At 41.4% G+C, this 12,104-nt stretch overlaps 1 protein-coding gene across 16 annotated transcripts in view; it reads right to left on the bottom strand.

Moving 5' to 3' along the window:
* Window positions 1–11,515, bottom strand: part of CTBP2 (C-terminal binding protein 2) — a 231,161-nt gene extending 219,646 nt beyond the window's left edge. For 6 of the 16 annotated variants that reach the window (XR_012160053.1, XR_012160052.1, XR_012160054.1 and 3 more), the window contains exon 1: window positions 11,104–11,515. The gene's annotated coding sequence lies outside the window, so the exon portion shown is untranslated. Of the gene's footprint in view, window positions 1–9,949; window positions 10,216–10,567; window positions 10,663–11,103 lie in introns of those variants that run through there. The other 10 variants (XM_073354089.1, XM_073354088.1, XM_073354090.1 and 7 more) reach the window with 5 other exon arrangements.
* Between the last annotated feature and the right edge of the window lie 589 nt (window positions 11,516–12,104).

Raw genomic sequence — 12,104 nt, 5'->3', positions numbered from 1 at the left:
ACATCATAAACGTGCAAAAATCTGTCTTTTATTATCCCTTGTAAAGGGTCTGTTGTATTCAGTGTTTCACATGTTTAAAGAGAAATTTACATTTTTCCACCAACTAACACAAATAAAGAACACACACACAAATAAAACTAAAGGGTAAACTGATAAAAACCAAGAAACTGACACAGAGGGAAACCTGTTGTTAACCTACCCTATTTGCACTCGGTATTACAGCACACATGCTATGTAAAAAAATCACCCACTGTTCAGAGACCTCTGCAATAACTAGACACAGCAGGGTGGGGTTAGAGATAGAATTTCAGCCATAATTCTGATGCTCCTGCCTTTTGCCAGTTTAGGCCATATTCTTAAGGCTATGTTAAAAACAGTCTCTTTATGTGCTGGAACTCGTCTGATTTTTCATAATTACACAGGCTTATTTCCCCCTGTCCCCCACAAATCTTGCCTGAACAGCAGGGCAGGTAAAGTCTCTGCTCAATATCCAGAACAAAGTTCCTCTGAAATACAAAATTAGGCACTGGTAGGGCTGTGCGGTTTAGCAGACACATTTCAAATATGAGCCTTGGGACTTCCCCTCTCTAGGCCATACAACGGGAAGCATAAAAGTCTTAACACCAGCTGAACACTTTACAACAGCAATGCATAATTACAGTCAGCCAGAGTTCAGTTCTACAGCACTTGGGATCCTAGACAGGGGGCTTGCCAAAACAATTCCCTAGAAAGTTCCCCTTTCCCCCCGCAGCTGGTTGGGAGGGGGAAGGCAGAGACAGCGCATCCCAGAAAAGCACTAGGAGACAGCAAGGAATCCTACTGTCCCCCTCCTAGCTGATGGGAAAGAGGGAAGAGATCTACACCATTCCTGCTGACTAAGGGAAGACGACTATCGCCCAGGCTTTGTCACTCACAGGAGGACAGAGCACTGTAAGCCCTTTCCTCCTCACCCTGGTAGATGAAAGCTCTGTTCCAAGCCGATGGGTGAAGTGTGGGTATTCTATACTCCCATCTACCATTCTGGCTATTAATAGGGATGGGGCTCTCTCTTTTGTCCTCTCTTTGAAGTTGATTATGGGAGTGGAGGAGAAAAAGTCACTGTTGCCAGCTCCTTCCTTGTCCTGCCTATACTGGGCATCTCTTTCCACGGCCCCAACCTCTTATTCGCCATTGGCTCTTTCCTCCCCCACAAAACCCTGCTGCCTCTTTATTTAGAAAACAAAAAAGCAGTTTGTAAATGTAGACATGGCCTCAGTAAACCCAGGTAGGCTCATTTTAGAGTCTCCTGTGGCTTTGTGCAGACTTGCTTACCACAGAAGAGAGCTGTATTTTCAGAACTGAATCAGGGCCTAAAAATATACAGGACAGCATTCATTTAATAGTAGTTATTTTTGGTAACAATGAATCATTCTACATTATTCCCAGTCTCATTAAAGCACTTGGCTTCTCATAAACATTATGTCTCCACTGCACACATTCTCTAACCACACTGTGCTTCAGGGGTCTAGTTAAGTAATAATTGGTATGCATTGTCGCAAATAAATATCAATTGATTGTTTGACAACATTACACAAGTTTACACATGCTAGAGCGACTGCAGAGTCCTGTATTTGAAAATCAAGTCTCTGGGGTTATTCTACTGTCTATTTGTTTTAAATCTTTAACAGTCACCTCTGGTGCATTTCACACTTTTGTCCAAATGAGACAATGTCTTTTGTGAAAAAGGACATTCAGAGAAAGGGGTGAAGCTAGGAGCCTCCAATCTTGCAACCGACTCAGCAGAGACAGACCCTTGTGCCCACACAGAACCCAAATGAGGCTCCACTGAAGCACAAGACTCAAACTGTGTATGATCTTTGTCACAGCCGCTGCCCTAATTCTGTGTTTTGAGAGTCAAGGAAGATTCATTTCAAACAAATAAACCTAAAAACTTACTTAATTATTAAAATCTATTATTGACTTTTGTAGATTTTTTTTAATTGAATTTACATTTCAGTCCCCAAACAGCATTTATTTCTGCCAGATGTTTACTTTCACTCTTTCCGAAGATCAGGTATCTTAAAAGATTGGTCACTCGGAATGAAACAAAACATTTTAAAAGGTGGTTTTGTAAGACTCAAGACTAATACAAGTTTCCCCACGTACACGTCTTCCAAGTATACAATTTCACAATTCATTAAACGCTGTCCAACCTGTGGCCCAGTGCCCTGCTCTCACCAGCGCACCAAACGGAAAGGGCTCCATGCAAAGCGGGAGAGGGGTATACTGTTCTGTGCAGCACATAATGGAATGTAAAACAAGTATACTTACAGCAACACACACAGCTCAAGACTGCGTGGCTCAGTGAGGCAAAGTTTCCATTGATGTCAAGGGCCATAAATAATCCTTTGGGAACTGAGCCTACTTAGGTGCTACTATATAGGGCCCAGTTGAGATCAGGGCCCCATAATGCTACACCTGAATGAAGACACAGTGTATGACTACACTACAGTTTTTTACCTCAAATTAGGAACTCAGGGTACTTAACATATTTGTAAAGGCTAGTCTGGATACTCCCCACACATCTGTCCCCAAGTAACCCACAAATGTTCATATGCTGGAACAAACATGTGGGGAGGGTTCAGACACTTCACAAAACCAGGGTGGATTTGATTTAAATCAAATTGATTTAAATCACTAGACAGGAAGACTCGATTTAATCATGAATTTCTACATAAACGGGCATTCTTGTTGTTTTAACCTCAATACATATTCTTTACAACTCAGAGATAGATGTAGGATTCATTTTTAGAAGGTACACACTATACATTTTTAAAGTGATTTATTTTGAAAACTTTTCAGATTAGTTTTACAGCTATATCAGAAAATGAATGACTGTTTGGTTATTTCATTTACCAAAGGTAACTGAAGCAGACATTTATGAAGTCATTGGGAGGTGAACTATCTCCAAATAAATGGGTTAATCATTAATATTTGGAGGATTTTCTTGCCATGCTGTATTAGGAGGAGAATAAATTGTTCTATTTAACTATTTCTCACCTCTATATATTATTTATTTATTTGAAAACATTTTTGTTGTTAACAAGCATGATATCTCTGGAGACACAAATCCACAGTGAGACTGAGCACTGAGTCCCATTAGGTAGATAGAAAGATTAACCTAAATAATCTGTACAGAAGCCCCTGGAACCCCATAAGATTGGGTTCCTAATCCATGAACTATTGGAATTCATTTACAAACATTACATGAATATATTGTCTCAAACTATAGAATTCAAATCTATAATCCCTATTCCATGATGAGATAGTTTTAATTAAGCTATATTATAGCTAAAAAATATCTTTAGATAGGTTTTTTCCTCAAAAAACATTTTAGCAAAAAAATCCCATTTAAATAAAAAAAATCCAATTTTATTTTTTAATCATTGATTTTTATCCACCCTGTCCCAAACTTTTACAAATGTGTTAAGTACCTCTAATTATTTAGCAGTCAATAAACTTGAAGTAAAAATCTTTAGTTTGAATCAGCCCATAAGTCAGACAGATAATCTAAACAACCAGTGACTCAAACAAGGTTACAGAGCAAATAAATAGCAACATTGGGATTAGAATCCAGGTCTCCTGACTCCCACACCCTTTTCAAAAAACCATATTGCTATCACATGAGATACTCAGTACACATACAATTTCTGTTCTTTTATTAGGACAGAACTGAAAGGAGTTTTACAAGTAAATTTTTGCAGCTTATTGCAGCTATTAAAGATGCTCTCTTGTGCTGAAAAAAAATACTTCTCTTCTTTGTTATCAATTTTTTAATGCAAATTGTTACACTAAGGGGACTGAGAGACGCAATTAGTACACCACTAATAGATATCCTCTGGGTCACCACAGCTTTGCTACTGGGGAGAAACCATCGGTTATGCAGCTAACGGTCTTTCTGTTCATGTGATATATAGTCTGTATGTGCAACTGTCATGTTACCAGCTGAGATGGGCCCAAACCAAAACTGCATATCTAACCATTGTTAACCTTTTGAAAAGTTCGTATCTATGTGCAAATTCTCTATCAGGTCAGCTTAGTCACACGGTGGTATTTCTTCCTCAAAAGTGTTCTAATTTTAAATTAATTTTTTTAATTAATTTTTGAAAATAATCCTGTGGAAAAGTCAGAAAATAAAAGCCAGGCATGTACAAAACACAACAGAGCACAAATGATGTCTAATTTGCCAGCATTTCCATCAACACGTTTCCCCACCCCTTGATTTCTTTCTACCAGCTCTATTTGTAAGAAGACCCTTACCAGATCAAGTTACCCAACCAAAATCAGCCCCATAATTTGTAATGTGAAGGGAGCAGTATATAGTAAAGTTCACCTAGCAGTACGAATACAATTGTTGCAAGCAGGGCATGAAATGTAGCGCAGAGAGAGAGTCAAATTTGCACCCAACCCCCACCTTCAAGTCACAGAGGGGCCTGAACACAATGGAACTAATATTGTTCAATGTATGTTTGGTGGAGGCCACATAAGGATGCAAACCTCCTGTGTACCACGGAGTTGTAATCAGCAGCAGCAGGTCATCTGTTCACACTGGAGGCGGGGAGTGGGGGGAATGGAAGCAGAGCCACTGAATGTGCAAGTACACGGACCCAAAATGCACAAAAGACATATCCGAAGCGCTCCTACAGAGGGCTCCATGGCCTGGGAGAATGGAATAGGATTCTTTCCCATCACCCACACATCACCCACAAAACAGGGAACACAGCGCATCGCCCAGTTGCTCAGGTAGTGTGCTGAGAAAGGGATGTGGCCTATACACAACACTTACCACTTACACAGCAATGTATACTTTTCAAAGCATTGCACAACCATGAACTAATGAGACTTTAAAGAGGTGCTGATGGTCTCCTGAAAAAAAGTTGTAACAAATTCTAGTTCAGAACATTTACTTATCTGCAGCCTTATGCTGTCTACATTTTTCCCCCTTCTTTAGTAAAAAAGACGAAAACAGGATTTTGTTTGAGTTTGTCTTTCCCTGCTGTTTATTCTTCCAAGATAAATCATAATCTTCTGTCTGCAACATCACCATCATTTACTGATAAACTACCTGACATCACACACTCAGGATTATGACATCAGGGGCGGGGGTGGGGCAAAAAACAGCAACAGATGTTTAGTCCTGGGTAAACAGAGCCTGTTCGCAAGCAAACAGTCCACAGTATAATGAATGTGGGTAGAAAACACAGAAAAGAGTAACTATATCTATGTATACAAGCAGGACTGGTCCTAACTAGAATGGTTGCCTGTGTGAAATGAGTTTGTGTTCTTGGTCCAATTCCCAGTAGATGGGTATCAACATCATAAAAACCACCATCACAACTGACATAAACTTGCCAATTTTTGACCTGATCCTGCTGTCCTTACACATCCAAAACTACAACTGAATTCCAGGGGGATTTTTGTCTGGCCCCTTTATGGGAGTCTCATCAGAAATGACAAGACATGAATAGGCATGGAGACCACACTACTTTTTCACACTGAAAGATATTCTCACCGTGGTGGGGCTGAAGCACATTGATGATGCAAACTTCCTCACCTTGCTCAATGTCAATAAACAGAGGATTCAGCCTTCAAGGCCTGAATTCAGTAACTTCCATTTCATACAGGATATTTCACTTTTATCTTTACTTTTCTTTTTTTCAGCCTTCCCTTTAAAACCCATCTTATCTGTTTTTACTTCCCCTCTCTACTGCTGGAAGAATACCACTGATTGCAATGGAAATACTTGTCTCTTATTCCTTTTTCTGTTTGTTTCACATCCCTTTAGAACTTCATATGCATGAAAGTGACAAAGTGTGCTTCTGAATCAGAATTTAAAGTGCCAGGTAACATTGTACAAATACCTGTCAACAGAATTATAATTGCTAGGGTGAAATCCTGTCCCACTGAAGTCAGTGGCAAATTGCCCATTGACTTCACTGGAACCAGGATTTCACCCCATTCCCTACAGATAGACTGAAGAGGGATTAAACTGCCCCTTGTTTTCTGCTATGCTCATTCCACGCTAACAATAGCCCTCCTCTCTCCCTACTGCACATTCCGTATGCATATGTGAATCCTCATGTCATTTCTCCTTTCAGAGCCTAAAAACGAAATGCCCTTAGTGGAATAGTAATTTACATAAAAAGACTTAAATGACAGGTATGTATTTATACAGGATGTACAGATGGGACAAAAAGGTTGAAGGGCCAGATCCTTCTATTAAAAATCCATGGGGAGTGTTGACTTCACTGAAAAGCCACTGATCACATTTGGTTAGTCTCCATTAAAATCAGGAACTAAAGACACACTGAACCCTTCAGAATACTATTCTGAAACTATGACGAATAATCGAATGCTGTCTTACAAATGACACTGTGAATATATTAGAAAAGAGCTTTCACCCAGTTCTTTCATATATTCCATCAAAATTAGCATCAAAGATCTAGGGAAAGACCTATTTTGTAAAGATCATCATTACTTAATATATTCCACCATTATTTAACTTAGTTCAGATATAGTATAATTTAAGGAATCCTGAACAAATATAAAATGCAAGACCTAGCAGACTGTTACAATTTTTCACAACAGCATCACACTCCAGTATTTTAACATGCCCATAGCAAAATTCTCAGTAGTGTATGTTTATAGGAGCGCAATTTCACTACTTTGGCACAAGTCAAGTTATTTCCAATTTTTATGGCTGATACAAGCCATCCAAAAAATGTATTGTATTTTGTTACTAAAATTAACTTACCCTTTCCAATGGGTCAAGCAACTCCTGATTCAATTACTTTAAAAAACTGTATTGTACACATTCTTACAGAAATGTTAGCTGAATTGCAGAAGTGTTATTTCAACTGTACCCAGTCTGGCAGACAAATTTCCTTCACCAGCCACAGACTTAATGAATGTGTATTTGTAGCCAGTGTCTAGGACACAGCACATTTAGGTTGATGTTTTTACTGATACAAAGATTATTAACACTGGGACCCAGGCCATGGTCACATACATTATGGTGACAACTTCTCTATACTGAAATGACAGTGTTAAAAATGAAAGTTACTGCCACCATTCTACCATTACTGTAAATTCCTTTAAAATTTTTCCATTTAGGAAAAGCATAAGTGCAAAGGGTACAACTTTGCCTTCAAAACTGATTCATGATAGGAATGCACTGTTAGCAAATAGCATTCTGGTGCTAGATTTCTGCAGGATGTCATTCTGTGTCAGGGATCCTATTCGACTGAACCTCCTGGATTCTAAACAGCATATGCCATAAAGAAAACCAGGTTTAAAAGCCTGGTGGTTTGATTGTAAGACATGAATTAATCATTTAAAAGAAAAAAATGGCATTATTTTTACATTATAAAGTTTTACAAGAACAACATTTTCTATCCTGACAAACTACTTCCCACGGTCAACATTAAAATGTTTTAAAACGTGACTGCATTCTTTTTCTGAACATGTACATTTTACCTCCCTCACCAGACAAACCATATTTGATTCCATGTTAGAAATTATTTTTAAAAATCAAAACGCAAATAAAGATGTAGCCACTGACAATACAAGAAAGTGAAGACACTCAACCACATAATAATTTTTACTAATTAACGTGTATTTGTAAAACCATGAAAGCAAACCCCTATACCTTATTAATGACAAACAAGTGTTTTACAAAAGCCTTCAAAACTAAGAGTTCCTGTCTAAAAATATCGCCCTGCATTAATAATACAAGTTTTTCACAGACTATATCAATTATTAGTAAGATGTCATATACTACCACTTATAGCCATTTTATGCCACCCTTCTGACAAAAAGTTTAGTAATAAAACATATAAGACCTTATTTAAGATGAAAAGGCTATCTGTACAAATCACTTCACTTTGGCAACTCTATGAAGTTTGAAGACAAATCAGCTTTGTGGTACTAAAAGATTACAAACACATACAAATTACTAAAAATAATTTTTACTACAGTACGAGTAAGTGAAATGCCTGTGTTACAACAATCACTTGTATAATCATAAATGCCTCATAGTATTCTGAACAGAGTCTCATTATAGGAGTGTGTCTTCAGTTTTGCTTGTTGAAGCAACCTTTAAAGAATGGTGAAGCAGGCATCGCCCTTATCCAGTGAAGGAAAGACTAACAAAAATATTCTGTCACTAGACAACTTATCTGCCATTTACTTTATTCACTAAGCTTGCATAAACTAAAAAGTACAGACATTTTTCTGCAAATCTGAAATAACTGCACTTTTATGCCAATTGATAAACTACCTCCCCTATGGAAATAACTGGTCACAGAGGCTAATAAGCACTGGACATCTTTAATTCTATTTATTTCACTAATATCACCAAAAATATATGATCAACATATATAAAATATCCCTCAATGCACTACAGAACCGTACATGTTTGTTTATTTTGTTCGGTTATGTTATATTTGATCATGTGTGAACAATTAAAGTGGTCTAATTAGGACTAAATACATTCATTGGTTGCATGCAACTTCACGGGCAACTCTAAGTATATCTGAAAGAAGAAATGACTTGTCTTGTTTTATTTTCAAATCTTCATCTCCTTACACTTTCTTCCTTGTGTAATAAAAAGGACAGCATCACAGTCTCAGGCAACATGTAATACATTAAGCCACATCCAGGATTTACCTTAGGGGTGCAATCTTGTTGAAAGACAAAAGACTACTCTTTATTTCAGTTCCATGTCTAGTTAGTTTCTGTTAAAAGAACAAGCTTTCAGGCTCAAGTATACAGCATAGCTTTAATCCACACACATTTACACACGGCTGCTCTGTAAAGGTTGAGACACAGGTTTGTTTTAAAGCACAATATAAAATTGTTAAAGCTCCATGTATATAAGCAGGAACCCTAAGCAACAGGAAAAAAACTAAAATGATATTTTACTGTCCAAAGATTATGGAAACTACATGAAAAAAATATTTGTTTTCTCCTAGGACTATAACAGTTGTAGTGAGTACACACAAGAAAAATAAAACAGAAGTAGATCTTATATGGAACATAATTCAAATAATGTATGAACCTTAGCGTGCAGGGGGACAGAAAGCATCTCCTATTGTACAAAACAGTGCAAAAGAACACACAAACTTTGTTGCTGTACTACAAACAAGTTAAATTTAATAATTTTGCTTCCTTCTAAAAGGTATATGTCCAGGGAGGATGATTAATATTATATATAAACACAGAAACCCCTAATGTGTACGAAGGAATTGCTAAAGTGACTGATCTGCATTTTAATTCTTCAGTGCATTATTTATCAAAAGGGTGAAACCCTTTTCCAGCACCTCATTCTGGAAAACTGTATCTAATTTTCATTTCAACAGCACCAAAAGATGGTTACTGAGGCTGCTGAGGATAGCCAGTGGTATCAAATACCAAACAATCAAGATCGCTTCTAAATCACACACACACAGCAGACTGTGAGGCACAAACTGCAGGCACGCCGAAATGCTGAACGCGGAGCACTGTTAACTACGTGCCAGTTACTGAGTAAGAAACCTTATTCTGTTTACAATCCCACTCTGTACGGTAGGGTAGGCTCTACGGTACCCTAGACTGCAGGCGCACCAGCTTTCCAATCGCTTTAGCGATCCATGTGGAGTAAGAAGTGTTGCATTACGTTGCAACGTTACAAGGAAATTAATCAGGACGCTTCCTCGGAAAGGAGTTTTTCAATCCACCCTCCAGAATGAAGCCGATGGAACGTGTCACTATCGCATTTACCAGCCCTAGGCTTTCCCCTTCAAACTCGACTGATTCCAAAGTACCTGTGCCAATGAACCGGATTTCCCTCCAGTTGCTCATGCCCCCTCCCCCCCGTCCCCCAACTCCGGAAATGTTTGTTTTATAAAAAGAACAGGTGTACGTGGGGCACCTTAGAGACTAAATTCAGTGCCTTGCTTTGATAAGGTCCACCAAACGCGTCCACGTTGCAAAGGCTCCAGCAAGCCCCCAAATCAATACGTTCCTCTCCGGGCGGATTATGCATAAAAGAGCCGCGCCGCGCCACGCCCACCACGACCCAACTCTGCCATTGTTAGCATCACGACTGTTTGCACCAGGCAAACTTTCCGATTGCGGCTTCAAGTGCACCGAAAAGTGCACGAGGAAAGGAGACGTGAAGTGCAGGCTCCAGCATGTGGGCAAAAGGAGGAAGTCCCAGGCCAGGCTATATTAAAGGCTGAGTGAGAAACGCCCCCCGCCGTTGTCTTGGCCGAGACTTTGGCAGCCCTGCAAACCGTGGGTAACCCTGCTAATCTGCTGGCAGATGTTGTCCATCATACTCAACACTAAGTAAACAATGCAGAGCCCAGCGAAACAAAAGATTTCCACTTCACCTCGTTTAACGTCTTTCACTTACTCTCCGGCTGCACTGGGGGAGCTTCTTGGAAAGGGGAGATTTGAAGAGGACGAGAGCAGCAATTTAAAGATTTGTCATTCTCCCTTCCCCTCCGCCCCCGAACGACAACAACAAAAAATATATATGCACTACCTCGGCTGGCTTGAACTCGCTCGCTGGCTTGAGCCACTGGCCCATATTTGTCCCTGCGTGCTCCGAAGTCTGCATCACATATACATGCATGATCAATCGCAGGGGCATTACGCACACGCACCGATGTTTCAAGCCAAGACAATAATCAGCACAATAACACACCGAACGCGCGCACACACCCCTGGCACCGGGAAACAGCCCCCCTCCCCCCCGCCGGTTCTAATTGGATCTGGTAGTTTTGCATCCTCCAGCAACTAGAACTGCAAACATCCCCGCCCCCGTAAATGTGTAAATAGATATATATAGCAGGGGCTCTCTCCAGGCGGATTAAAGCCGGGGGGTGGGGTGGGGGAATGACCAAAGATGTCCTCAGATTTCAGGCTTCCCTTGTCCTTTTTTCCCCCCGCTCTGTGTGGCGCAGTGAAGCGAAAACACATGGGCACCACCACGGGCACAAACATTAAGACTGCAGGTAGGGCGAGAGCGCACACCAACCCAGCCCTTCATTGCAAATATCCTGCCCCCCCCCCTTTTACCTCTGCCTTGGCTCCAAATATCCACAGGGAGCAAAGCCCCCCAGCTTGCAGCAGCCGCCGCCGCCTTCTCCTCTCAGCGCTGCATCTCTCCCTTTATCGATCGCCTCCTCTCTCTCTCTCTCTCTCCGGGGCTCTTGCTGCCTGAGATCCACCTTAAAATGACACACACACACACACACAAACTTAATCCCCTCCTCCTCCGAGCGGCTGCTCCAAGTGGGGATGGGGGCAGCCGCGGGAAAGACTCTTTCGCAGGAGCGAGGAGGATGCGAATTTCAACTTGGCTCTTTTTTTTTTTTAAAAAAAGCCAAAAAAAAAAAAAAAAAGCAAACACCCCCAAAGTCCTTGGCGGCTGCTCCCTGGGTGGAAAGGCTCAGCACCGGCCTCCCCGCCTCTCCGTGCGGAGTAGCTGGGAAAGGTAGGGGCTCGCTCGCTCGTTTTTTTTTTTTTTTGTTTTTTTTTTTTTTGGGGCAATAGGCGGGGTCTCTCTTTGCAAACCAATGACACAAACCCACATGGGCCGGCCTCGCCCCCTATAGAGACTCTTCACTACAAATAGGCGCTCTCGGGGGATTAGTGGCTCAGCTAAAGTGCAAACAGACGCAGCGAGGAAGAAAGGAGGGGAAGGGGAGAGGGGCGGAGGGGGGGGGGAGCCACACGGCGGGAGCCGGCCTCTTTCTGCTGCACTTTTCTGCGCCCGCCCGAAACAAATGAAGTTGGAAACTAGGGGAAGTGGCCGAGTTGGGGAGGAGACAATAACCAGGGAAGCGCAGCGCCAGCGTGAGCGGAGAAAGGCTCGTCCCTTTGGCCGGGCACCCTGCGCTCCCGCACGGCTCCCCGCTCCGTCGGGATCCCGCCTCCTCCCAGCCACGTGGAATCGCGGGGTTCGGCCCTCGGCGGCTCCCCACGTGCAGCGGCTTGCGGGGCGCGGGGGGGGGTGTCCTCCGCTCCCACGGCGCCGTCCCCGCGGCCTCCCTCCTGCCGCCACAAACACCCATCGC

The sequence above is a fragment of the Lepidochelys kempii genome, chromosome 7 (assembly GCF_965140265.1).
Source record: "Lepidochelys kempii isolate rLepKem1 chromosome 7, rLepKem1.hap2, whole genome shotgun sequence".
Taxonomy (NCBI): domain Eukaryota; kingdom Metazoa; phylum Chordata; order Testudines; family Cheloniidae; genus Lepidochelys; species Lepidochelys kempii.
Note: the sequence above shows the minus strand (reverse complement) of the source record. Positions and strands in the feature narration are given on the sequence as shown.